General features: G+C 31.5%; 1 protein-coding gene and 1 pseudogene across 3 annotated transcripts in view; both read right to left on the reverse strand.

The window, feature by feature from the left end:
- GRIK2 (glutamate ionotropic receptor kainate type subunit 2) overlaps window positions 1–26,506 on the reverse strand; it is a 580,378-nt gene that overhangs the window by 480,174 nt on the left and 73,698 nt on the right. The window lies entirely within an intron of this gene.
- Window positions 22,458–22,576, reverse strand: LOC111740157 (annotated as a pseudogene).

A 26,506-nucleotide genomic window follows, 5' to 3' on the forward strand; every position in this document is an offset into this window, starting at 1 on the left:
CAGATGGAAAGTTTCCCAGGTTCTTCATTCTCTACCTGGATCATTTCCTGTCTATGGCCACTCCATTCCAGTCTGAGGAGACAAGGTAGTTTGAACTTCTTCAAAATTTCTTCCTAAGCTCAGTTGAGGGCAAGAAGATAACTGCATATTTTTGTTTAAAAAGATATTTGCTGGTAGCTGAATGAGATAGTAGTCTTCAAACAGTCCCAACTTTCAGCTTTTAATGGTTAATTCATTTATAAATTCAATCACTCAGTACATACAACAGTCCAGGACTAAGGAATTAATAGTTCAGTGTTTTTAAAATCCAATTTGTATACACTGAAGGTTTTAGTGGCCTTACATCCTATCTGGCATTATGGGGGATATAAATAAATAACAGCCACTGTGGTCAGCTTTGTATATACCATAAAATTTAATCCTCACCAATTCCATTGTATAGATGAAGAAATAGAGGCTTGGAGAAGTAAAATAGTTTATCTAAAGTCATATGGATAGAAAACGTCATAGATGGAATTCAAACAGTCTCTCTAAAACTTGATGCTTTTTCAACATATCAAACTGATTCTTAGAGAAGGCGAAAAACTTCTTAAATAAAAATAAATTATAATGTCACCCAGGCCAAAGTTTTCTGGTATAAAACACATGTTTGGAATAAGCCGTATCACAGTTATTTCCTCAAATTGTACATTTGCCTTTGCGCCTTAATATCTTAAAAAGAAACTCCTAAAGATGGGGAATGTGCAAACTTATGTAATGATCAAAGCAAAGAGAGAATTGACAAAATTAGTCTCTTATTTTTCTAAATAAGCTGTTATATAAGGCTTTGCTTTATTCACATTTTCTTATAATATTAAGGGATGGATTAGTCTCAAGTACTTTCCTTCATTTAAATTTACATAACTTTTTGTGTCTTCAGAATTTGTACTAATTGGAATTATAGTTAAACAATGTTTAGTCTCTTGTCTCTGCTGAACTTCAAGAGCCTGACGAACAGAAATTTATCTTCCTCACTCTGGGACTTCAGCAGTACCCGACACACCTTCTGACAAGTAGAATAAGAGGTCAGTAAATATTTGTTAGATTTAATTTTCTCTTATGTTTTTTAATTTGGTCTGAAATGATTCTCCCATTGAAATGAAGATTAAGTAGAGAAAATATGATGCTTTAAGACAGGATGATTTGATCCTATCTAAAAAGAATCAGTAAGCCTATTATTTGATCTCATGTGAATATAACAACTACTTAATTGCCTAAATTTCCCACTTCACTAGTTTTTTCTAAGGCGTATACAATGACAAACAGGCAAGAAATTAACTACTGTCTTCCAGTTTTTTCTATTATGTAGTGTTTGCTGGATCCAAGTTATGAAGCATGATGATAAAACTAACCCTTGTGATCCCTTCATTAAGTTAAACCCTAAAATCGTAACTTCTCTCCAAATTCAGCCTCTCCCCAATAGGGGCATTGTCCTGATTTTTGTATTTACCATTCTGTTTCCTCCTTTTAAAAAATAGTTTCATTGCATATTTGCATTTTACTAATAATTCGCAGCTTAGTTTTGATTCTATGTGAGCTTTATAAGAATTGGATGATACTCTATGTTGACCTCTACAGCTTGTGTTTTTCATTCCATGTTATGATTCTATAATTCACCTTTATTTCAGCTGCAATCTATACATATTTATGTCCACTGAATAACATTCCGTTGTGTATAGTATAGCTTCATCTTTTTTAACTTTTAAGGTTTTTTTTTAATCTAAATTCTCGATCTTTGACTTTTCAAATGAAACTTGGCCTTAACCCCTATAGAAAAATTCTTATGACAACCTATAGTAGGAAACATTTCTAATATATGAATAGAATAATATCATTGGTATGTTTAAGCATACAGGCAACAAATAGATACCTCTCTAAGGCAATAACAAATTATCTCTCTAAAATCAATGAACTCTTCTTCTCTTTGGAGTAACACAATTTATTAAAACAAAGTGCTCTAAATTAAAGCACCTACTATGCATGCTTAATATAAACTCATTTTTAAAGCACAGATTTTTCTAAATAAATAAGAATTACATATGTGAAGGAAGTAAATTTCTGAATGAAATGTTAAGAGTCAGTTTATGATTTCAAGATTTCTAACATTGTCAGATCAGGAATAAATTATCAAAGTCCATGAAAAATAAACATCTGACCCTAACAGTCATGATTAATTAAATATACAAACAGGTTCATGTACACACAGTGGTCTTAACTGCTCCGAGCTTTGTGGGAAGTCACATAGCTGTCTTTCCTACTTCCCACAAAGAGTAGTCTAAATAATTCAAGTGAATATCACTTTTGTGATACTAAGAACAGCAGAGAGTTTTTATCAATGAATCATTCCTACTCAGTTTAGATAAGTCTCAAATTAGTACAATGGTTTATTTAGATCAGACATTCTTGCAGTTTCCCTCATATCTTTACCCAATTCAGCAGCTCCTACAAAATATTCACATAAGTGTACAATTTGAGACCTTTCAATATATAAAATTATTAGTCATTTAAAATACATCAGGAGCTAACTGTATCAACAGCTGCTTTCAAAATTAGAAAAAAAAAAGCTCTATTGATCTTTATGAATCACTAGTCTACCCAGTCAAGAAATAAAAATAAAAATAAAAATATCTGCAAATATGCTTTTAACTGCATTTCTATGGAACTCTGAAGCATGTACTTTTTTAAAAGTACATATTCCTCTAGCATACATAAAGCCAAATACATAAGTGAAAGGTAAAAATTTCAGTCCTAAAGTTACATATTTAGAAATATCCATATTTATACTATTTTTAAACTATTTTAAATATGTGTGGCATCATTTAGGCATAGAACAGGGATACATTTTTTTTTTCATGCATGTTACTGATGGTATGTGGGAAATACACAGCTCACACAAGGAATATTCTGGGCTACAAAACTAATAGGCAACTTCCTGCTTGAACAAGATTTTACCTATTTCTTTATATTTAATTGCATAAATGCCACAAAGGACTTAAAAATTTATAATCAATTAAACATACAATAAAATCGTGCATTTTATATAATATCTGTTTAAAGATGCTAATGCTAAATCCAGGCTGGCCCAGGGTACGATAACCAACCCAGTATAAGTTTTATTGTTGTTCTTGTCCTTCAATATAACCTGCATTAACAGAAAATTTATTTTTTAGTTTACGGGTATTTCAAATTTGAAAAAAAGTCACAGAAAAAAATATAGTGGTAAAATCTGAATTATGCTATAATGAAGTTTTCTTACTTTTCTATGATTTCCAAATTTGCAAATCATGTCTTAAGTCAGAATGAAAAAATTCAAAATGCAGTTCTCTGACTTGGTAACATAATTATATCCTTATACCGTAGTATAATAAAATGCCAGGTCAATGATCCCTTTGCTAAGTACAAGATTTTAAATATATTTTATTTATGTCTCAGGAAAGTTTATAAAATACCACACAATATTTGGGTTGTTCCATGGATCAATGCAATAACTTGAGTAGAACCAAAGGTAAATGTGTAATTTAGAATATTATCCATTTTCATATACATATGGTATAGGTATATAGCCTTAGTTTATTCATCTATAAATAAAGGGAGTAATATTTAGACATATCTGGTTTTTAATTTTGTATAATTTACAGAAAGTTTCTGGGTTAAAAAATGATGACACAAGTTCCTTGCTCCATGATTTGTACTTTCCAGATATCCTCCACACAGCATTTCTAGATTAGCCTATCTTTTCCTCCCTTCCTCCTCCCACACCCTCTTGGTAAACCATCTTGCCTGTTTCTACAACTAGGCTAATATTCCACGATGGCAGAAGATAAAGGGTTTGACTGAAAGAAAACCATGAGCAAAGCCAGAATTTTACTAATTAAAAACTGAGGAGAGTGTCAAAGCACATGAGGAGTTTTGTTCAAGCCATGGAAAGAGATGAGAGGAACACTCCAAAGCTTGCATCATAAAACATGAATAATAAACTGGGAAATTTGTAAATTACTAAGCATCCCCAAAAATCTCATCAAAGTGTCAAGAAAATGTCTCCAAGAAAAACTAGTTACAAAATGTATGCCTAGGAAATAAAATTGATTTGTTTTTCAGTTAATCATTTAAAGTTGAGATGCCTACCAAAAATGATGACTTCAAATAAGTGATGTATTCTTTTAAATTATCTTCAAAAATATGGTGAGATTTAGGACATCAAAGAATCTTTCTCTATTTTCCCTCCACCCTCTCTCCTACTCATAGCCAAATGTCTTGGAAGAGTAGTCTACAATATCTATTTTCTCATTCTCTACTCATCAATTTATTTTGAACTGGATCTTAACTCCTCTCCCCCAAACTCATTGAAACTATTCTCACCAAGGTCGACAATTATCACTCTGTGCTAAAACAAACAAAAAAACATTTTTCAATACTTAATGAATTTGACTTCTCTACAAGTTTTGACACGGTTGACCACTTTTCTTCTTAAAATAGTCTTTCCCAAGCTCCACGAATGCCACAAACTCTTAGCTTTCCTTTATTCTTTTGTTTATTCCTCCTTAGTGTTCTTTAAAGATCTTTTCCCTCTGCCTTTCCCTTTGATGTTGAGTTTTAATTTCTTTAGGACCACTCTTTTGTGAGCAAGCAGTATCACCTATAGCATATAAGCCCCTCCTATCAGTCAGGCCTCACTAGAGTTATCACCCCAAGCTTGAGGGATGGGAGGGGAGGGCAGGCACTAAATGAGCAAAGGAGATGGTAAATGTAGCTACATAGAATTTATTTACACTCAAAATTATCCTGTCCCTCCCACTCTAGTGAGATCATGAACATTTTGAACTAGAATGATGACAAGGGGAATAATAACAGTGGAAAGAAAGGATTCCCTATTTCAAAAAAAAATTTAGTTGTATTTCTTTTAACTTTAGAGTTTCAATTACATATAAATGCATTCAACAGCCACCAAAACCCAGATATTATAGCATTCTCCCCCCAAAAGAAACCACTATTAATAATTGTATATCATTTTAGTGCTCTTCAAAGGAATTATAATAGTATATAACAATTACATATTACATTAATAGGGACATTGCAATTACATATTAATTACCTTTATATTCTTAACATTTTTACATAAATAATAATATACTTTCCATAACCTATGATTTATTTTTCATTTATAATGTTTCAGATATCTTTTCATTTCAGTACATTCTTTTTCATGCTGCATGAGTATACCATGATTCATTTAACTTTTCCCAGATAATGCATATTTAAGTGTCTCCAAAGTTACCTATTATTAATAATACACCAATATACAACATCGTATAAATCTATTGGTACCAGTTCTTTGCTGTAGAGTATATTTCAAGAAATGGTATTACTGAGCCAAAGAGAATGTACTTTTTAATGTTTAGGTCACACCAAATTGCCCTATGTTTTTTTTAATAATGAATAGTATCACCAACAGTGTATGAGTTTTCCTATATCAATTTCATTAATTTTTGCCAGAGTAATAATATTTCATTGTTATTTTAATTACTATCAGAATATAATGGATGAGGAAACTAAAATTCAGAGATGCTAAATAACTTTCCCAAAGTCACATTGTTAGTAAGCAGTAGAGCCAGGTTTCAAATGATGTACTCCAGTTCTTCCTACAGATTTGGTTGTGTTTTAAAAAAGTGCAAATGGGTAAGCCAGATCTACAGGGTATGCTGACTGGTAATGGCCTCACTTCTCAATTTGAATGTCAAGCCCATTAGAATATGTCTAGACACATTGATGTGTGGTCATTGAGTAGATAAATGTGACATATGTTGCCACTGAAGTATTTGTGCAGCAATTATGCAATCTAAAATTACAAGCAAGATAACTGGTATAAGTAACTTGATAAAAATCATTGCTTACTATAAATTTCAACTTTGTATTATATGCATAATAGTAATCAGTCTTTGAATTTTTAATTAATGGCATAGTTTAGAAAAATAAAAATACCTTTAGTTCTTAGACTCTCTAGTTTTGAAAATTTTTTAAAAACAGATGTTTAGAAAAGTAGTTCTCCCTATTTAATGGAATTAAAAAAAAAACACGCAAATATGTTTTAGTAGAATCACATATTAATACTGAGATACAGGTTGAAGTGCCTGAGAGTTTTCCTTATATCCTTCATTTATTCAAAATGCTTGTTATGATTTTTAACATGTTCTGGAAGCTTTGTTCACCTCTAAATCTGTATTTATATGATTGTCAAGGGACCTGGTTCTCAATCTAAAAAACACTCCTGTCATTAATATTGAAAAGGTAGCAGCATCATAATTATCTTAAGAAATGTAGCAATCTCCATTTTTTAATAAAAGAGCAATCTAGGAGAAAGTTATCAGAACTTATAAAATATAGAAAACAATAACTAGCATTTATCAAGTACATTAACAGGCAATGATCTAACATTTAACATACCTTATATTATTTTACATTAAAACCCTGAAAGGTAGATATTGTTTACTCAACTTACAGATATATTCGACCTTATCAAATTAGCTGAGTTGGGATCCAAACCCTAGCTTGGTTTTGGTAGTGGACACTTTTCACTATTCCATATCGTTAAAAGATGCAGAATGAGTTATAAACAAAAGCTTAAACTACCAATAAATATGAATAAAATTCTTTGAGGTATAATGGCTTTCAAAAAATAATTTTAGTCTTTTAGAGATTTGCTTTCTTAGTATTCACTTTCTTTCCATTGATCATGTAAGACAAGAGTACTATCAAGAAAAGCAAATTCATGCTTTTTCTATTTAAATTCATTCAAAATTACACAGAGGAAAATCCGTCAAGTATATTAAAACTCATCAAGTTCAGATTGAAAACCGTTCACCAAAAGTAGTTTTCTGCAAAGTCACCTTCACCTAAAAGTTAATCAATTGTCTGTTCAAACAAATTTAGTTCCATAAAAGATTAATGTCCTTGTCTAAAAAACTTACAGATCATGCCAAATCTTAGCAATATAAAGACTGAAAAAAATCTCTACTCCCTGTGTAAATCCCATATATCTGTCATAAATTCTAACATCATAGCAACAGACCTACACATTTAGTTGAAACAACATTTTAAATTCCTAGACTCATTTGATTTTTAAAAATTCAATATGCAAAGATAACCAACTTCTTGAAAAAAAAACAATTCTTTTTGTGCATACATAGATAATCAATATTGATAGTTTGATAGAGGATAGAATTTACCTTAAATCCTTTAATCCAGAATCTACCAGTAATTAGATTAACTCCTAGGTCAAATTGCTTCACTTCACAGTGTTTCAAGTTCCTATGTCAATAAGTGAGAATGACATGTCCTTCCAACAATGTTATAAAGAATCAGAATCAAAAATATAAATGCTATATTACATATAATACAGATCACATGTGTAATATTGTGAAAACCTAGAATACTCAATCTGGTCCTTTCCTGCTACTTAGAGGGAATATCAGTTCACTTGGTCCCTTTACCAGTTAATTAAAGAAAGTAAACAAATATTTTCTGAGCACTAAGTGACAAGCACTGTTGTAGACTTTGTAACACGGTTCCCACACTAATGATCTTAAAATAGAACATATGCCTATAAACCTACATGTAGTAAAAAAAAAAAAAAAAAAATTCTGGAAAATTAACTAATTTTCTCCAAAAAGAAACAAAAAAAGGAAAACATAAAAATAAAGCAAGGTATTTAAGGGAATCACAAAGCCAAATACATTAAAATGTACTAATATCATTGTCGTTTTTTATAAAGCAACACAATTCTAAGCTTTACTTGTTACAGAATTAATTGAATGTTCTAAAACAAATAGAACCTTTTCTTATGACAGCCATAAAATATACTACTATATAAATAAAAAGCATAAAGTTTGCTAAAGAAAATAGAATATTTTACTTTAAATTGACCAAGACATTTGAATTTGGTAAGTAAAAGTAAATAGCATTGCTAATTCAAATATTATTGACTTATTCTAAAGCAAACTTTATCATGCGTATCAAAGTCTTTTGTAAACAGATCTCATCTCTAGTGTTTATAACAATGTTTACTAATGAAAAATGAGCTTGTAAAAATAATGTTTAAAATTTAAATTGGAATATTCAATCAGCATAATTTAGAATATTTTAGCAATAAATTTCTATTTCTTATTTTAAAGTATAATTTCATAGCACTTTTAAAATGCAAAATATAAAGTTAACTTTAAAGTAGATATAAATGTGAACATATGGAACTCTTTAGATAAGGAATAAATCTTTAGTACTAAGTGTGAAATTTTATGATATTAGGTACATAAAAGAGAATAAGCAATAATAAGTTCAGCATTCTTGTCAACTTCACATGCCTATCTAGTAGGATAAAAATATTAAATCATTTTAAAATATGAAAATCAAAGGTGAAAAATATTGTATTTCAACAAAGCTCAATAAAAAGTGAATTGAATCTTTCAAAATGTTCATATTTCAGATTTATTCATGTAGTGATTCATTCTATATTAATTCAACATAATATTTATTGAGCATCTACTATGTGCCTAGTACTATAGCAAACATAGGAAACAGATGGTTAAAAAGTTAGGTTGATCGCTGACATGTAGAGCTTATCATCTAAGGCAAGAGGTACAAATTTTATAAATAAGCAAATAGAAAGAAGAATATAGAGTTGTGGTATAGTCTATAAGGAATGAAGAAAAATAGTGTGAGGAGAAAGAACAAAAGAGTTAACTTTTTAAGTTGGCTTACTCAAGGAAATTGGTTATTGGAGAATAGAAAGGAGAGTGAATAAGAGAACCCACTTAGAAGAAAGAGCAGCACATATGAAAGCTTGGGAGTAGAAAGGAATTTAGTGTGTTTGGAAAGAGAGGCTGGAGCAGAGTGAGGAGAAGGGCGGAGAAAATGAAAGTGAATGAGATCTATTTAGCTTCATGAAAACTGTGTATTTTTTCCTTTATTACTTGTTAGTCTCTTAACCAAACATAAAACCAGGGGGTCACCAGGTAACAAGATTATTTCTGAAACAATGATTGAAGTTACTTCAAAGTTTTATTTGATAAAAACTGTGTTATCAGATAAACTAAGTGAAAAATATATGGACCTAAAATATAAGTGACCTTCAAACTCAGGATAACTATAGAGTTCTTAAATTGAATGTATACTCTAATTCATTATTTGGGGGTAAATGACCACTTAAACTTTAAAAAATAAAATCCAAGAACATATACTTCCCCATTAAATTTGAAAGCAATAAATTATATTTCATGCATGTTTAGTTACTCTCCAAACCTTGTTACTTTAAAAGGCACAGATTTTGTTTTTCTCAGGCGCTAAAATTGAAGCATTTTTCTAGATGCCAAGTTAATACTTGTTGGCAAAATACATACCGTGCGTGGTGTTTGTACAATTTATAATTACAAACTGACACCCACTGACATTACAGAATAGCTTCTACCAGCAAGTAGTTACGAATATTGAAGACCATTGTCTGATCCCATAAGGCATGTCATTAACTTTCATTATTACTAATGGGAGTTATAGGCATACTTCCAAAGTAAATCACAGGCATTGTGTCACTTCACTGCTCCTAAAAAGGCTTATTTTCAGGTTGGATACTTTTGGCTATGCAGTCATTTTGCTATTTTATTTTCCTCCTTAGAAAAATCCAGATAAACAAAATACCAGCACATATCTTTCCTTTTGCATTCTACTTTCCCTCTTAGTATATAACTTAGGAAAAGAAATTCCAGTATAAATATTTACTTAGAAAAATCTTATGTAAAACAAAAAAGAGACATATCATATAATACAACCCAGTGTTAGTAAATTAAATGTATATTCCCATATTTTCTGTATGGGTATGAACTAATACAACCTTTATGGTAATCTGGCAATGTGAATCAGAAGCCTTAAAAACATTCCTAATCTTTTATTCAATAATTCCATATTAAGATATTTGTAATAAAAAAATAACCCAAAATCTACATGTGCCCAAGAATTCAAAAATCTTAGGGAAGTCAATGAACTTTTCATAATGCATGGAAAGCAACCCAATCTCATTTGCACCTTAAATGACACAACTGGTAAGTGAGAATTTAGATAAACAGGTAGGTATGTAGGTAGGTAAATAAGTAGGTAGGTAGGTAGATAAGTAGGTAGGTAGGTAGGTAGGTAGGTAGATGATAAATGTATAAATAATAGATTATATAACTTATAGTATATATTAATATGTTTATTCCAATATATTAATATAAGTTTATATATTATAAATAGATAAGACAATAGATAAAAATAGAAAAAATTCTGAAGAAGATGTATCAAAATATTGATAATCTCTAAATGAAGAAATTACAGATAATTTTCTTTATTATATATATTTGTGAATTCATATGGTATTACAAATATTGAATATTATTTGTTTTTAAATGTATTAAGAGGTATATTTATTCTGAAGTATATAATTTGGTATTCCAAATCCTCTATAACAAATACTTACTAGTTTTATAAACAGTTTAATCAGTAAAAGCAATACTTTGTAAAGTTTTTAAACCTCAAGGGTTCTAATGTATAAAGAATACGTTCTCTCATAGGCAAGAACTGCAAACTGGTCAAGCTCCTTGGCTGACCTTCTGCTTCCCCCTGCTCTACTCTGTCCATTTTCCCCTCTGTACTTGTTTCTGTTCTTGTCATGGTACCCTAGATATTAGAGAGTATACATTTAACTTAACATAATCTAAATTTAATCAAAAGAATGCAAAGGTAACAATGCTTTAACTCCGATCACTGTCCTTCAGATCTATATGTTATGTTTGTCTAGTATTTTAATTCTTATTTAAAACTTTACAAATTTATCATTATTATTTTATACAATGATAAATCACTGATTTATACATATGTTGATAATTTTATTTATTAAATTGGGGTGACATTTGTTAATAAAATTATAAAGGTTTTAAGTGTTGATCATTTTCTTTGATAATTCCTTTTTGCATCCCTGATCTCACCTCGAGGCACTTTTATTATGCTTCCTAAATTACATTCATTAAAAGTTCATTTAGAAAAAGTGATTCATGGGCTACTAAACATTTCTTAATTTTTGTGGTCTGAAAATGGTTTTTGCCCATGTTTTTGAAAAATAATATTGCTGAGTATATAATTCTATGTTGATAGTTGTTGTCTCTTAGAAATCTGATATCATTTCACTAACTTCTGGTTTTCCATTGTTTCTACTTAGAAATTAGCTGTCAGTCCAATTTTTTCCTTTGCAGGCAATCAATTTTCTGTCTAACTACTCCTAAGATTTTTCTATCTATCCTTGATACTGTGAAGTTTCACTGCAAATGTCTAGGTATAAATTTCTATTTTGATTTGTTAGATTTCTTGAATCTGAGGATTTGTGTCTTTCATATTTCCAGAAACCTATTAGCCATTACCTCTTTGACTATTGCTTTTCTTCTATTCTCTCTAATCTCACCTTCCAGCTGCCTGATTAAATGTATATTTTGCCTTCTTACTCTCTACTCTCTCTTCTATATCTAAAACTTCTCTTTCTCATTTGCATTTGTACTACATTCTGGATAATTCTGCAGATCTTTTAATTCACTAATTCTCTTAGCTGTATCTAACCTACTATTAAAGCCACTTATTGTACTTCTAATTCCAATAATTACACATAATATATATTTATATATAATTTCTATTTCACATAAATATAAGTGCTTTGTTTCAAGAAGTTTGATTTAATTCTTTTTCAAATCTGCCAGGTTATTTTTGATAGTCTTATTCCTTTTCTTGCTCCTCTGCTAAATCATCATTTCCCCTCTTTGATTTCCATTAATATAGTAAACATATTTGCTTTCTTGAATATGATAATTATAATATTCATAGTCTGAAAGTCTGATTCTAGAATTTGTTTTCTCTGCTTTCTCTGGTGATACTTGTTTTAACATATATTTGGTGGGTTTTTGTGTGTATGAGAGTCCATGTTCCTGGTAAAGTTATCTAAGGGAATTGTCAGTCTCTAAGGTACATTACTCTGGGGCTCCCTGGAGAAGTATCTCATTCTAGGTCTGGGGAAGGGCAAGTATAAGCATAGCCTAAGAAACCTTTGTGCTACACAGAAAAGAAACCTTGAAAAACAAATGAAGGCATGCCAACAAGATACAAGAGATTGCTTAAGACAATGTGACCTTCAAATAAACAATAACTGTAATTTATTATAACTCGTGGAAAAAAATTTTTTAATGAGTTCATAGTGATACTCAAGAGAGAGAAAAAAGGACGTGGAGAGACTGATTTGCCTTTATTGAGACTGTTATGCCAATAACTTTCTCTGAGAATTGACAATTGAAGAGAAAAAATAATCATTTTCCCTTTAGGAGAAAGTGTATTTCCTTCCCATTGACAAAAGAAAAGTCGTCATTACAGAAGAGCATCAGCTAATAAATATTAAATATCAAAGTAACTGATTCAGCTAGTATCATTATAGGGTGCTAGAACTGACAAGTGAAAAGTTATCTGGAAGCAAGATATTTGACTAGGGGCAAACTATTACCCAAAGGATAATTTGCTAATGGCAAAGAAAAAAATAATTTCATTTATAAGAATATCTGGTAATCACTACCTTAACCAAGTGATCAATCTTAGCCTCATTAACAGTGCAACATCCTAATTTCTTGCACCTCCTGATGCAATATGAAGTACATAATGGAAACAATTCTTGCCAAAAAATTTTCAACTCTACGTAATAAGCATTTAGAATAGAACTTTCAATTAATACATATATGTGCATATATAGTACATCCATAAACACATATATATGTATGTATATATTTGCATAAACTATGTAAACTGATAGAATCCTAGTTAGAAAAAATAACTACTACAAAAGATGATTTAGCATTGCTTGTGGAAATCTGAATATAGACTAGGCATGAGATGTTACTAAGGAATTATTAATTACCTTAGAACTGATGAAGATAATAGTGTGGTATGTAACTTTTGGAAGTATATGCTGAAATAAGTATGGGGGAAGCATCATGATCTCTACGACTTATGTTCAAATAGTTCAATGAGATAAAAAATGGAAAGGTGCATACAGATGGATAAGAGACATATAAAATAAATTTGGCAAAATGCTGACAATTGCTGAATGTAAGAGGTAGGTATATGGATTTTTACTGTACTACTCTTTCATTATTTATATGTTTGAATTTTTTATAATTAAAACATTTGGAAACATTTAAAAAATTGAAATGCATCCCTCCAAAGCAGGTTTGTGTTTGCTTCTGTCATGGGCCTGGCGACCAATACAAGACAACTTGACTGTTTTTTTGACTTGGCATTTTTCAGGCCACCTATAGTGGCAGTATAAATCCCAGGCCCAAATGAATGAGATTTTTCTCTTTTTTTCGCTTATCTAGAAACAAAGTCTAGAATGATAAACACAATTCTGTATTTGGACTTTTTTTTCTTCTTTTTCCTCATAAACTCAGTGAGAGAGTAGACACTTGAGGGTTGCATTTTCCAGCTTGGTCCCCACATTCACACGTGAGACTCAATGAAGGTAAAGGGTCATCACCATGAAGTGGTAGACTGCTCTAGATGCAAATTTTCTCATAGTTTCTGATCTCTGCAGAGTTTCTCTTACTTTCTCATAAGATCAGTTGTACTTTTAAAAATATGTGTTCGGGGTATACGTATGTGTGGCTAATATTTTCTCCATCAGTCAGTTCACTCTATCATCAAAAAGTGAAATGAGGATTCAATAAACTTTTTATGAGAAGCACTTAGGACAGTGCCTATGTTAAGATAAGGATTTCCTTTTTATTGATGTTTTTGTCATTGTGATCACTTTCCGTAGGCTGCTGTGCTATGGTTTTGCTATTCTCCTTGTTAGAAAAGTTATATACCACAGGCAAGCCAAATATTGGAAAGAAGCACACCTAGTAACTTTATGAATAAATTGTTAAGATACGTGTGACCATGATCTCCTGTATCAATGTTTATCTTAAAGTAATGCCCCTATTAAATACAAACTGTTTGTGCCCCCCAAATTCATACATTGCAACTCTAATCCCCAATAGGATATTTAGCTTGTAGATATGGGACCTTGGGGAGGTAATTAGGTTTCAGCTGAGGTCATGAGCATGGGCCCCCATTATGGGATTACTGTTCTCATTAAAAGAAGAGAGACCAGAGCTCTCTCTCTCTCCCCCTCCATGTGAAGACACGGTGGGAAGGTAACTGTCTACAAGTCAGGAAAAGGCTCTCACTAGGAACCAAATCTTCCAGAACCTTGATCTTAGCCTTCCCAGCCTCCAGAACTGTAAGAAACAAATGTCCATTGTTTAAGCCATCCAATCTGCGGTATTTTGTTATGGCAGCCAGAGCTGACCAATATAAGATACTGACTATTTTCTGAGCACAGCCAAAGTCTCTTTCCTTCACAATGATTTCCTTAACCATGACTGCCTCCTCTGAACCCTTTTAGGAATTCTCTGGACAATACTCCTTCATGGGTTCAGGTTCATGGGGAAGTTAAAAGAATATCATCAGACTGTCTGGGGTTTGATTCTTTCAACATGTATGGGCCATATGACTTTGGAGATATTGCTTAAATTTATTTTTTTCTTTTTTTGGGGGGAGGGGGAAGCAGAAAATTTTTTTTCTATTTAACTAGATATTTGCTATTTTTTATTTTATTTTATTAAACTTATTGGGATGACATTGGTTAATAAAATTATATAAGTTTTGAGTGTACAATTCTATAATACATCATCTGTATATTGCATTGTGTCTCCACCACACAAAGTCAAATCTTCTGTCACCATATATTTGACCCTCTTTACCCTTTCCACCGCTCTCCTCTCCCCTTTCCCTCTGGTTTTTTAAGTTTTCTAATCTCTGTTTTCTCATCTGCAAACTGGAGATATCAATAGGACTCTTTTGATTACTTAATGAGATTAGCTATTAAATATGTTTAACATAGCGCATAGCTTATACTATGTTCTAAATACATTATTATTCAATGATTATTTTTGTCAGTCACCTCCATCAATATCCATGTTTTATCCTTCCATGTAGAGCAGAAATCCCCTGTAAATAAAGACCATGGTGCTATTGCTCCATGCCACTTCATAGAAATGGCATGTTGCTGAACATACTCTTAATCAGATTAAGTCATATTTATATTCTGATAGCAGCTATAGTCATTTAAGAATATCACTACCATTTTATCATTTTCCTTTCCCTAATAACTATAATGCTGAACTTTTTCTTTCAGATGAAAAAAATATTATATTTTCAAAATTGATAAAACATACTTCTAGTAGCACCTTCATTTAGAGAACAAACTCTCTAATGATGGGGTTTCATAATTCATAGCACCTGTCAGAGAACTATTGCTAGATACTTCAGCTTACCTGGAGTCCTGTAAATCGTTTCACATACTTAGAATATGATAATTCTGTAGAAGAGCACAACATGCCTAGAGAAACCTAGCTAGTTATTTGAATAGCACCTAAGAAGACTCCTTTAATTTCGACAGCTTAATTACAAAATAGAATAAATTGGTAAGTTTAGAAAACACACACACACACACACACACACACACACACACACACACACACGCGCGCGCATCATGTTGCCATAATAGGCAAGATGTTGATTTCACAAATTCAGCATTCAGTTTCAAAATACTATCGTATTAAAAAATATTACTATATTAAGGAAAAATGAATAAGTGTTGGGGAAGTAAAAATGACAATCAGACTTTACCTATGTTTTAAATTAATGAGTTTCCACAGGAGAACAATTAGCTGGCCTCCAGGCACTTCCCTGGCTCTTTAGAGAGTTCACATGCAACATAAAGGGTCCCACTCCACTTTTCAAGGTCTTCTAGCCACAATAACAGTGGAAAATAGTGTCTTTCTGGGATGAATGCCATGGCAAATTTTACTCCTGAAATAAAAGCTAATCGTGTATCACCTACATATGTAAATAGGGCATACTCTTCTCTGAGTGTTTATGACATTTTGGCACCATACATCTGGAACCACAGTTGAAAGGGGGCATTCTGTAAGAAGGTTTATGTTCAATATTAAATAAAACAAATAGAAACAGACTCATGGATACAGAGAACTGATGATTGCCAAATGGGATGGGGATTGGGGAACTGGGTGAAAAAGGTGAAGGGGTTAACAGAAATTGGTAGTTGCAAAATAGTCACAGGAATGTGAAGTATAACATAGTGAATATAGTTAATAATATTATAATAATTATGTATAGTGCCAGGTGGGTATTAGACTTATTGTGGGGATCTTCTTAAATTATATAAATATCTAACCACTGTGCTGTACACCTGAAACTAATATAAAATAATATTGACTATTGACTCTAATTGAAAAAAATAAACAAAAAAAATTTTTTAAATAAATCTAATGGTTATAGTGTTCAAAAGAGTAAAAGCCTTAGAATTGTAATAAAAAATATAGATACTTGACTCTATCATTTAAGACAAATATATTTTAAGCAGAATTGAATTTATTTTTCTAAAAAAATAATCACCTCCTGAAATACTATTTAGCTTCTTTTCTATAGCTTACCAGTTCTTCCTCTAACTTTCAGTAATATAAAGAAAACTCCAACAATTATATTTACATATTTTCTATACATATAAATCTATGCCCTGTAGGAGAGAAAAGGTAAACCCACCTATTATCAGAAGTTCAATATCAAGAAAATCATTTTGAAAATTAAGCAAAAGTGTCAATAAAAACAAAAAAATGTTTACATGTGTGAATGTAAGATCCCAAACAAAGAAATTTAGACATTTGGTTTGATCACTTTATTTCAGATGAGGAAAGGTGAACCCAGAGTAGAAAAGTAGCTTCCAAGTCACATATGGTAAAACCAAAATTAGAACCAAGGTTCCCCAAAAACTGATAGCTATCCAACAACAACTATATTAACTGAAACAAGCCCCCAAGTGAAAAGGATAATTCTCACAACAATCTCTCAGATTAATCTCACACCAAAACCATCTCTATCAGCTATGTGTGAACATTTAACAAGTTGTTCACACTATAACCAATTGCAGTTTTCTTCTGTTGATAAAAATATTTTACCATGGAATGAAACCAAAAGCTTTCTAAAAATCACAACCCATGACTTTTTTCACATCCTCTACCCACATGGCCTGTCCACAGATTTCATTAGCTCTGAGGCTCTTAGACTATGGAAGTTATACTGCTACTATTGGAGGGAACTTTTAAGCCTATCATAAACACTCTTTGCATTCTTCAATAACAATTAAATCAGAAGACTCTGTTTAAATACAGGGCAGAATGATTATAAGGAGGAGAAGATATTAAAAAATAGTATTAGAAGCACTAATGATCCCTAAAATATTTTAAAACTCATATCTATTTAGAGCTTCTTTATATTAAGTTTTCAATTATAGTCTAAATAGAAAGAAGGGAAAACAGTAGACCTTATGCCTTTATAATTGACATCCATTTCAATCAAAAATCGAAAGGATTATAGTTTGTATTTTTTAACTTCTGGGAGGTTAGAGTGTGTACATATTTCTTGGTAATTAAAAGATAAAAATACAAATTTTGTTCTTAATAGATAGTGTTTTTTCCTACTAATGAAATAAAAAGATAACATTTATTCAATGTTAATGTGCCATCTCCTACATAACTCTGAAAAAAATTCTCCCTAATTTTGTTATTCCTGTACTGCAAGGCAAGTTGCATGAAAGAAAAGATTTCTGTCTTTTTTAGGTAATGCTGTATCCCTAGCACCTAAAGCATCATAAAATTACAGAGTGTTAATAAATATTTGTTGAGCGAACAAATGAATTATGCAAAACAACAGAGAGGCTGTATGTGTAAGTTATATGACATTGTACTATAAGTCACATTACGTCTATAACTATGTAAGTCGCATTGTACATGCTGATGATTTTTATATCTTACAAGATGGTTGGCAAAGCTCTTCATCAAAAGATTATAAAACAGTGTTTCCATACAAGTGAAAAATAATTACGATTTCCATTCACATGCACCATCTCCTTTTATCTTTCTAATAATGCTATGGTCGTGGTAGGACTGATATTTTTACCTTCAGTTTATAATGAAGAACTGAAGCTTCAGAGAAATGGGGACTTCTGCATGTTTGTAAGGTTGATCAAAAGCAGAGTCACTTCTAGAATAGTCAGTGTCTTCAAACTTTTAGACCAGTGTTCACTTCCATGAAATATACTCTGGCTCTTTTCCTGGTTCATATCAAAAGTGATCTGGGTATTTTAATCCTATTTTGACTAAACCATTATTAAACATTAAACACTGCTACATTATTATTGTAGTAATATATTAATATTACACAGAGGCAGAGTAAGTAGTTCTCTGTGTAGCATGAATTGAGGAGCAGTACCAGCCCTTCTTCCCCCCAAATTCTCTCTCATCTATAAAAATGTCTGAAGAAAGGAGATGGAGTAAGTCAAAGACAAACTTTCTGCCTCAATAATGCTGGCCAGGGTGCCTGATTTCAAAGTCTAGTGCACTATCACCAAATATCTAGACAAAATATTAAGACTTATTCTCATTCCACATAACTGCTTCCTTCTCAGGATTCTGTGGTATTTCATATACCTGGTCACTGAGAGGCATCCACAAATTAAAACTCCTCACAATTATTACAGAGAATCTTATGTGCAAGATTTAAAAGTAGATTACCTAAATGTAAACTATGGCTCCTATTCTCCTTGATTGTTGCATTATCTACCAGAGGGAGTTCTAATTTACTACTGTCGAAATGTGGAAATAGATCTGATGGAATGAATTTTTGAAGCCTACTTTTAGGTTCAGTAAACAAAAGTGCAAGCCAAGGTAGTAGATCATTGAGGTTCTTTCTCAATCTGGTCTTCCTTCACCCACCAAAGAGTGGGTCAAGGTGGCTCCAATGCTTAAAGTAAAGTAAATTCAAAAGTATATTCTGGGCAGTCCACCTCATGGCAGTTCCTTGCTTAAATGTCTCCTCTGTAGCTTGGAGTGAAAACCCATTAATAGGGTATCCATAAACTGTTTGCTTACATGCTACTTCTCCAAATTGCATTTACATCATGCTGATCCAACAGTAATCCTTTGGACACCCCACAAGGAAGCCAGCCTCATACATACTCAGTCACTCTGATCCACAGACTTCTTTCCCCCATACACACTTAAAGTGAAAATTTCCCTGGGTGACATCACTTTTTCCTCCACTTCAAAACTATTTTTTTTTTAAATTTTACCTAAATTTTACCTGTTTAAAAATTCTAGGGAGAAGACTAAAAACTAGGCCAGCAACATCTCTTACTGGGAAAACCTTGATACAATATAAAGCCCACCAATAGTCACCAATTTCATTACTAAAGTCTGATAGACTGAGTTTCATATAATCATAAAAGTGCATAACTAAAAATCATAATAAGAAATGTATGGATTTCATGCAATGATGCTTTAGATACATATCACCAGCCCCCTCCCAAAAGTAAAGCGATTTTACTAAATACAAAATTACATTTCTAATCACATTTTCTACCGAGAAAGTGGCAGCATAAAGTAAAAATATAAAGCTCCTTTGGATCACATAACATAGTTCAAAAGAACTATAGCTTTTCTTTGCCTATTATGCAGAAATGTAGCAATAATTGTGTTATTTTTCTAAAACAAATATTCACATTAAAGACTTTCATTTTATATTCATGTTTTATCATCTAAGTATATTTCAATATAATTGCCCATATCCCTATAAAGTCTCCCTGACTGTTATAGTCAAATCTACTGATATTTATGGTGCAAATCCTTCTCTAAATTCCATAAGAATTACTTTTTAAAATTGAGTGAAACAAAGTGATTAACATAAAAGGTTATCATCATATTTCATATAAATGTCACAAAGCAAGTTCCTCAAAAATGTCTTGTGTATTTTGTACCTAATGATTTAGTTTTTTAAAGTGACACAGAATTCCCACAAAAAGAAAATATTTATGTTTGAAAGATAAAAGAAGAAATACTGTTTGTTCAAATTAATTTATTATGCTTAAAAATAAGTAATATAAGGCAATACAAAAAGAATACTAGACTGGAATCAGGCATCTTGCATTATATCCCTACTCAGCCACTAACCAGCCATTGATCACAGAAAAATCATTTATCCACCAATGATTTTGAATGTTCTCATCTATAAAATGATGAAGTTGAATTATCTCATTGTTAAGGTACCTTCGAAATATATGACTCTAAAACTATAAGTAGTTTACATAATTTGTAGTAGGATAAAGGATTTAGTATACAGACAGTTAGACCTATTCTTTTTGTTGAAGCAAATGATCTGTGTTTAGTCAAGGCTGTTGTCATCACACTGTGTAAAGTCAAAGATATTTGATGCTATTTAGTTTTCCTGATAGAAAAAATGTGTTTCAATTGAATCATGACATGCTCCTGCAGCCTGATTACTGCAAGACAGCAGCAGTCTGCTGTCTGTAAGATATACCAATAAAGTGATGTTTCCAGTAATTAAGTTATTTGTCAATAATAGAAGCATTTTGAACTCATAAATTCTGTACCTATAATTTCTCACTTGTTTAAAAATGTATAATCTATTTAAGCATTGAAATATAAAAGAAATAGTTCAGAAAAACCAGCAGCACATTTTTTTAGGTTAAATACATTTTACTTCAGACTTCTTTGATGTCTGAGAAAAATGCCAATAATAAAAATAATAATAATTATAATTATTATTGAGACTTTCACTGCCCCTTTGAGACAATTGATTGAATATCATCTTAACAGTATCTAACCAGATATCATTTCTTCATATCATAAATATCAACTTATGTCCTATATATTTATATATACATATGTACATATATTTTTAAATGTCACAGCACTACAGTGTAAGAATCAGCAGACTTTCAAAATAGAATGTATTTAAAATTATTTTAAAAATCTGATAGGATTCCCAAGGAAATCATTTCAGAAAATACAATGGAGGATAATATGCTAAAGTAGTAATATTCAGTCTATAGTGGGTCTTTGGGGAAATATTCAATGTTCTCTTCAGCTTTCATTGAAAAATGAAATAAATAAACCACAAGCAGCAGGGTAGTTTCCCCTCTGGAAGTGAATGGTTATAGATGTATTAAGGAGTATAACATATGCTATTAAATATGGATGCTGAATAATTCATATGTGCTATCAAAAGAGCCAAGCAACTGGGACTAATATCTACTCTGCTAAAATTCTCATTTTATTCTTTGTTGTCTTTTGGAATCAGTAAACTCACAGGCTATCTGGTGTAAATGAAAATAAGGTTGACTGCAAATTTATAAAAAAAATAAACAAATTAAACGCAGGTTATAAGCCAATGCTGACATATTTCTCTTTACTTGAAAAAGTCTACAAAACATTCTAAATAGCTGCCCAGTATCTCTCATTATAATCTAAATAACGTGTTGGCAAAATGTCCATATTCATTCCCTATTTTAAATAACTCTTTGGTTGAGGAGAAAGAGGAAGTAGACCAACAAAATTAACACAAGGAAATAGTAGAAGAAACAGTCATACAAATTATACTAATTATATTGATTTTTAAAGGTGATTATTTAAAAGTGACATTCTGCTTAGAAGACATATCTGGATAAGCAATAATGTGGTTCAGGAAAACATTTAGACTTATATAAACTCAAGAGGGTCAGAAGTGGCATTTTTGCACCTACTACTAATCATAATGCAGATCTGAAAGAGTAGAAGCTGCTTGTTTAATAAATGTACTTTGATAGTAAAAATCACTGTTAAATTATGACATTGCCCTTTTCTCAACATGACCTTTGTCACAATAAAACCCTGTGGAGGACAGGTATCAGAAAGTAGAATTCTATTTAAAAAAACTGAATGCCCACTATAAACTCTGCAACATTTTAAGATCGAAAAAAAAAAATGTAATTTAAAAGTCTACTTTTAAATGACTACTGCTTTTAAAAGTCTACTTTTAAATGACTACTGCTTTTGAAAGATATGAATAAAAAAATAATGTAAGACAACTATGATGCATTTGTGATCCTATTTTTACATCTTTATATTACACAGTTAATATACAAGAAATTAAACATCAGGAGCTAATAATTGTTTATTAAAACTACCAATTACAAAATTATTATTGGTCTCGCATTGTATAATTTGTTAAAATAACAAGCAAAAACATTCTCCCATGGACATTGAAAAATAGCTTCATACCAGTTACAGATAACGAAGGAGATGATTTGGGGGCGGAGGTTGCGGGGCGGCGAGGCAACCCTTGATTGACCTCACAGATTGCAAGGACTTTGTCAGCTTACAATTCCTTATTTTTTATTTTATTTTTTTTTATGCCTACAGCATCTGGTCTTCCTAGGTGGCCTCCCATCCAAGTACTAACCAGGTCCGACCCTGCTTAGCTTCCAAGATCAGACAGGATCGGGCTTGTTCAGGGTAGCATGGCCATAGAAGGAAATAATTTTAAAGTTCTGTTTTCTCATCACTTCTCACTTCTACTTGGTCCCTAAGTCATACTGAGTCAACCCTCCTATTACTCACTTCTCCATTCCCAGTCCCACTACCTTAGTCCAGGCCTCTTATTTCTTATCTGGTTTATTCTAATAGTCTCATAATATGTCTCTCACTTTGTTTTTGTATTTCAAATCTACCTAAACCCACCTAGCCTCACTCACAGACACACATTTCACATTCTCATTGCTTGCAGAGTGATCTTCCTTAAAATACAAATTTGATGCCATTCCTTTGCTCAAAATCTTTCAAAAATTGTCCATAACTTTTATACTGTCATTCACAGTCCTTAATTTAAATCATAAAGCCTTTCCTGATCTCATTCCTGCTTATCTCTGTAATCTCATCTTAAGCTCTGGCCTCACATATATCTTTTTCTGTAAGCATATTAAATTACTTCACGTGCTCTGAAAATAGAGGTCTGTGTCCTATACCTAGGCCTTTGGTGAAAATGATTTGTCTGAATGAAAATGCCTTTTCCTCTCATCCCACTCACAATAACACATAGTTTTTAGCTGGCATCAGCTGCTTTGGGAATCCTGTACTGCCTAGTCTGTTGTGGATCTTCATGTTTTGCACCTCATTTCACTCAGGGAAGCATATTCCAATCAGAGATGTATGACTGACCATCCCTGTCTTGACTGTTAATAAAGTTGGGAAATCTATCGAGAAAAAGGAGCACAATTCATTTTATTTTTTCCAGTGTAAATACAGGCCTGCCAATAGTGGGTGCTCAATAACTGTTTGTTACATGAAAAAACCTGAAGGAGAAAGTTTAACTTACTGAGTGGAATAAAAATTAGTACTTTGGCTTCACTAGTGTACATAATAATCAATAACATGTTTACACTCATTCATGGACTAGATTCAAAACCAAATACTATATGACAAAATGTCTTAGAAACAATTTTTAGATTAATCTTGGTCACTTTAATTCAAAGAAATAAAATTGCATTTACCTGAAAATATTATGTATCTAATACTCAAAAATAATTTGTGATTGTCTTACTAATTGGTACAAATAACTAAACTTTAAGTGAATAGTAAATAATTTATAAATAAATTATAACAAAGCACTGTTTTATGAATGTTATCTTCTTGTAAGTTATGCCTGCTAAAGAATAGTTCTACCAATAGCTAGGGACATATCTCATTATCTCCAAGGATACATTCCAAGCTTCCACAGGTAGGATGAAAACTAATTAATTGTTAACTGATAATTATGAGTCTAATTATAGCAAAATATAAAAATTCCTCTGAGATCTGCACAGAGCGTACTGATTGGCCAACATAACTAAATTAGTCTTCTGTATTCATTCCAAACACCAAAAACAGCTCATACGCACCCTTTCAAAAAAACAACATTTCAATAATTATTCTATTAGCTTCTAGCCCCAACTAAAGAGAGTCCATGGAAAATATAAGAACAATATATTTCCTGTTACATTAAAGAAAATTAACATGTCATTAAGTTTATTTTTAAATTACATGAACTTTAGAGTAAAATGAATTAGGTGCAAAATTATTTTGACATCAAAATTATCCTTGGGTTTAAAAATAGGCTTGTCTTCTGATTTCCAAAATATATTTTCATAGAGAATCATTTTCTGTTTGTCTATGTTATTCCTGTTTTGTCAATATACTATTCATAGTCCATTTTTCTTACATGACATAATTACATCATACTCAGGCTTTTAACTGCTTTCAAGTTCTCAATAATTGATTCTATATTTCTTTATCAATGTCTGTAATTACAGAAAACTTCTACTTTTTCTTAATAGGCTAATGTTTCTAAGACCAACAAAGTGACTGAGAGAAAAGCAAATGTAGAAGCCACTGAACAGGGCACTTCGCATTAATCCCATTTTTTTTTTTTTTTTAACCATCTAGTATGATTGAGTTGGCAATCTGCAATGAAAGTTATTAATGATAAAGTAAAAACAAATAAATAAATAGCATGCTATCTTAACCGCTGGCACAATAATTTCCATTAGAAAGGAAATTTTCTTTGTCTGAGAAAATGCCTTACCAAGTAGAAAGAAAATCTTAGGCAAAGGTAGAAGCCAAAGCAACAAAGCAACAGTGAGGCTTTCTAGGAAATAGGAAAATGGGATTTGTTTTCCTCTTGGCAAAAAAGAAAATTATATAGGATGATTAGACAGAAAGAGGAAAGAGGAACCAGTGGAATGCTATGAAGTTGAGACCAAATAGAATTCATGAGAGATATATTAATAGCAAGTTTGACTTAAGTTCCAATTTAAAGTCATTTGCATTAATGTGCTATTACCTTCCCCCACCAATGTTCTCCTAAAATCATCAACGAAGTTTTTTGCTCATGAGAATATTCGGTTTAAATGGTTGGTTTCTGGTCATTAATAAAGAGGCTTGGTTTCCCCTGTGAGTTGATGCTTTGCAGAACAGAAACTTCTCCAGAATAAGCAAAAATCCTTCTGTGGGATAACCTTGAGCATGCAACCTTTCCCACCTACTACAAGCCTTTGTAAATTTTCAGAACCTGTGGAGAGAGGATTGGACCTGCCTGGAGCATTGTAGGGGAGAATATCCAATGTTACTTGGATATTCTGCTGATATCTGTGTTGCTTTATGAGTTTTTGAGATGTGGCATGTCTCACCTTTTAACCTATTAAATACAATATGATTTTGCCTCTCAAATTTGATATTTTGAAATAAAAATCTTCAGAATATACAATTAAAGATACTGCCATAATGAAATAATCCGAAAGATCAAGACATCTAAGTGTTGACATTTGTCATTGGTGTGTGCAAATCACCAATAACAAAGCCTAAATAGGTAACTTACATATCCATGTTAATAACTTATTCATTTTTCTAACAGGCAAGAAAAGAGTTAAAGTTAGCTAAAGTTAAAGTTAGCTAGAAAAGAGTTAAAGTTACCTAAATCCTCAATAAGAGGATTTAGAAAACTCAAAAATACTAGCATTAATTTTTTAAATTAATTTTTAAAATCAACTCATTGTTTTGTAGACTTCAAATATTTTGCCTCCTAATCTGCATGCTGGCCTCTGAACAAACACACATGGTAAATAGCCGTGATGATAAATAACTGGGCTGGTTTTTCAACTATGCTGGTCATATAAATTTCAAAATATAAGAAAAAAATAATATCCCTCACTGAGAATGGAATACTTCTAACAAATATTGCTTCCAGCACCTTTGGAACAGCCTCATGATCATTCCTAATAAAATTAGAATAAGTGGTATGACAGTTAAGAAGTAAAGGTCACAGAGAAAAATAAGGTCAAAGAAATGAGATTAGTGACCACAGCAATAGGAATTAGAGCTTGGATCTGTCTAGACATTTTCTCTCTAATTTGTGTTATTGTGTAGGACCAAATTTTTAAAACCAAAATAAAATGAGGACAAGTTACTATCAACTTTCTGGTTCATAATTACACATTCTTTTAGTTTGTTCGTTATTCACATATCCGTTGTGTCTCAGTTTTTTTCCTCAACTGAAAACATCTGTTAATTTTGTAGTTATGAATGGTATAATCTATTACAATAAAAATGCCAACATACGTTTGAAAATGAAAGGTACAATGCTACAAATAATATACGAAAGGCTAAATATGACCAAACAAGGTAAAAGTGATGAAATGAGGCAAAATGGATGTTATATTCATTAATATTAGACTCAGGCTTCAATTTTTAATGCTACCTTTTATAGTAGATGTTACAAAACATGAATAAAAGAACAAGTTTATTCCTTTGTATATAATGCATTTTTTTTAAATCTCAATATTGTGATTTTAAAGCCATATTTAATTATTCATCATTGTGATCTGTTTACAAAACGTATTGAACAAAGAAAACATTCATTATAATATACA

Source organism: Pteropus vampyrus, unplaced genomic scaffold (genome assembly GCF_000151845.1).
Source record: "Pteropus vampyrus isolate Shadow unplaced genomic scaffold, Pvam_2.0 Scaffold58, whole genome shotgun sequence".
Lineage (NCBI taxonomy): Eukaryota > Metazoa > Chordata > Mammalia > Chiroptera > Pteropodidae > Pteropus > Pteropus vampyrus.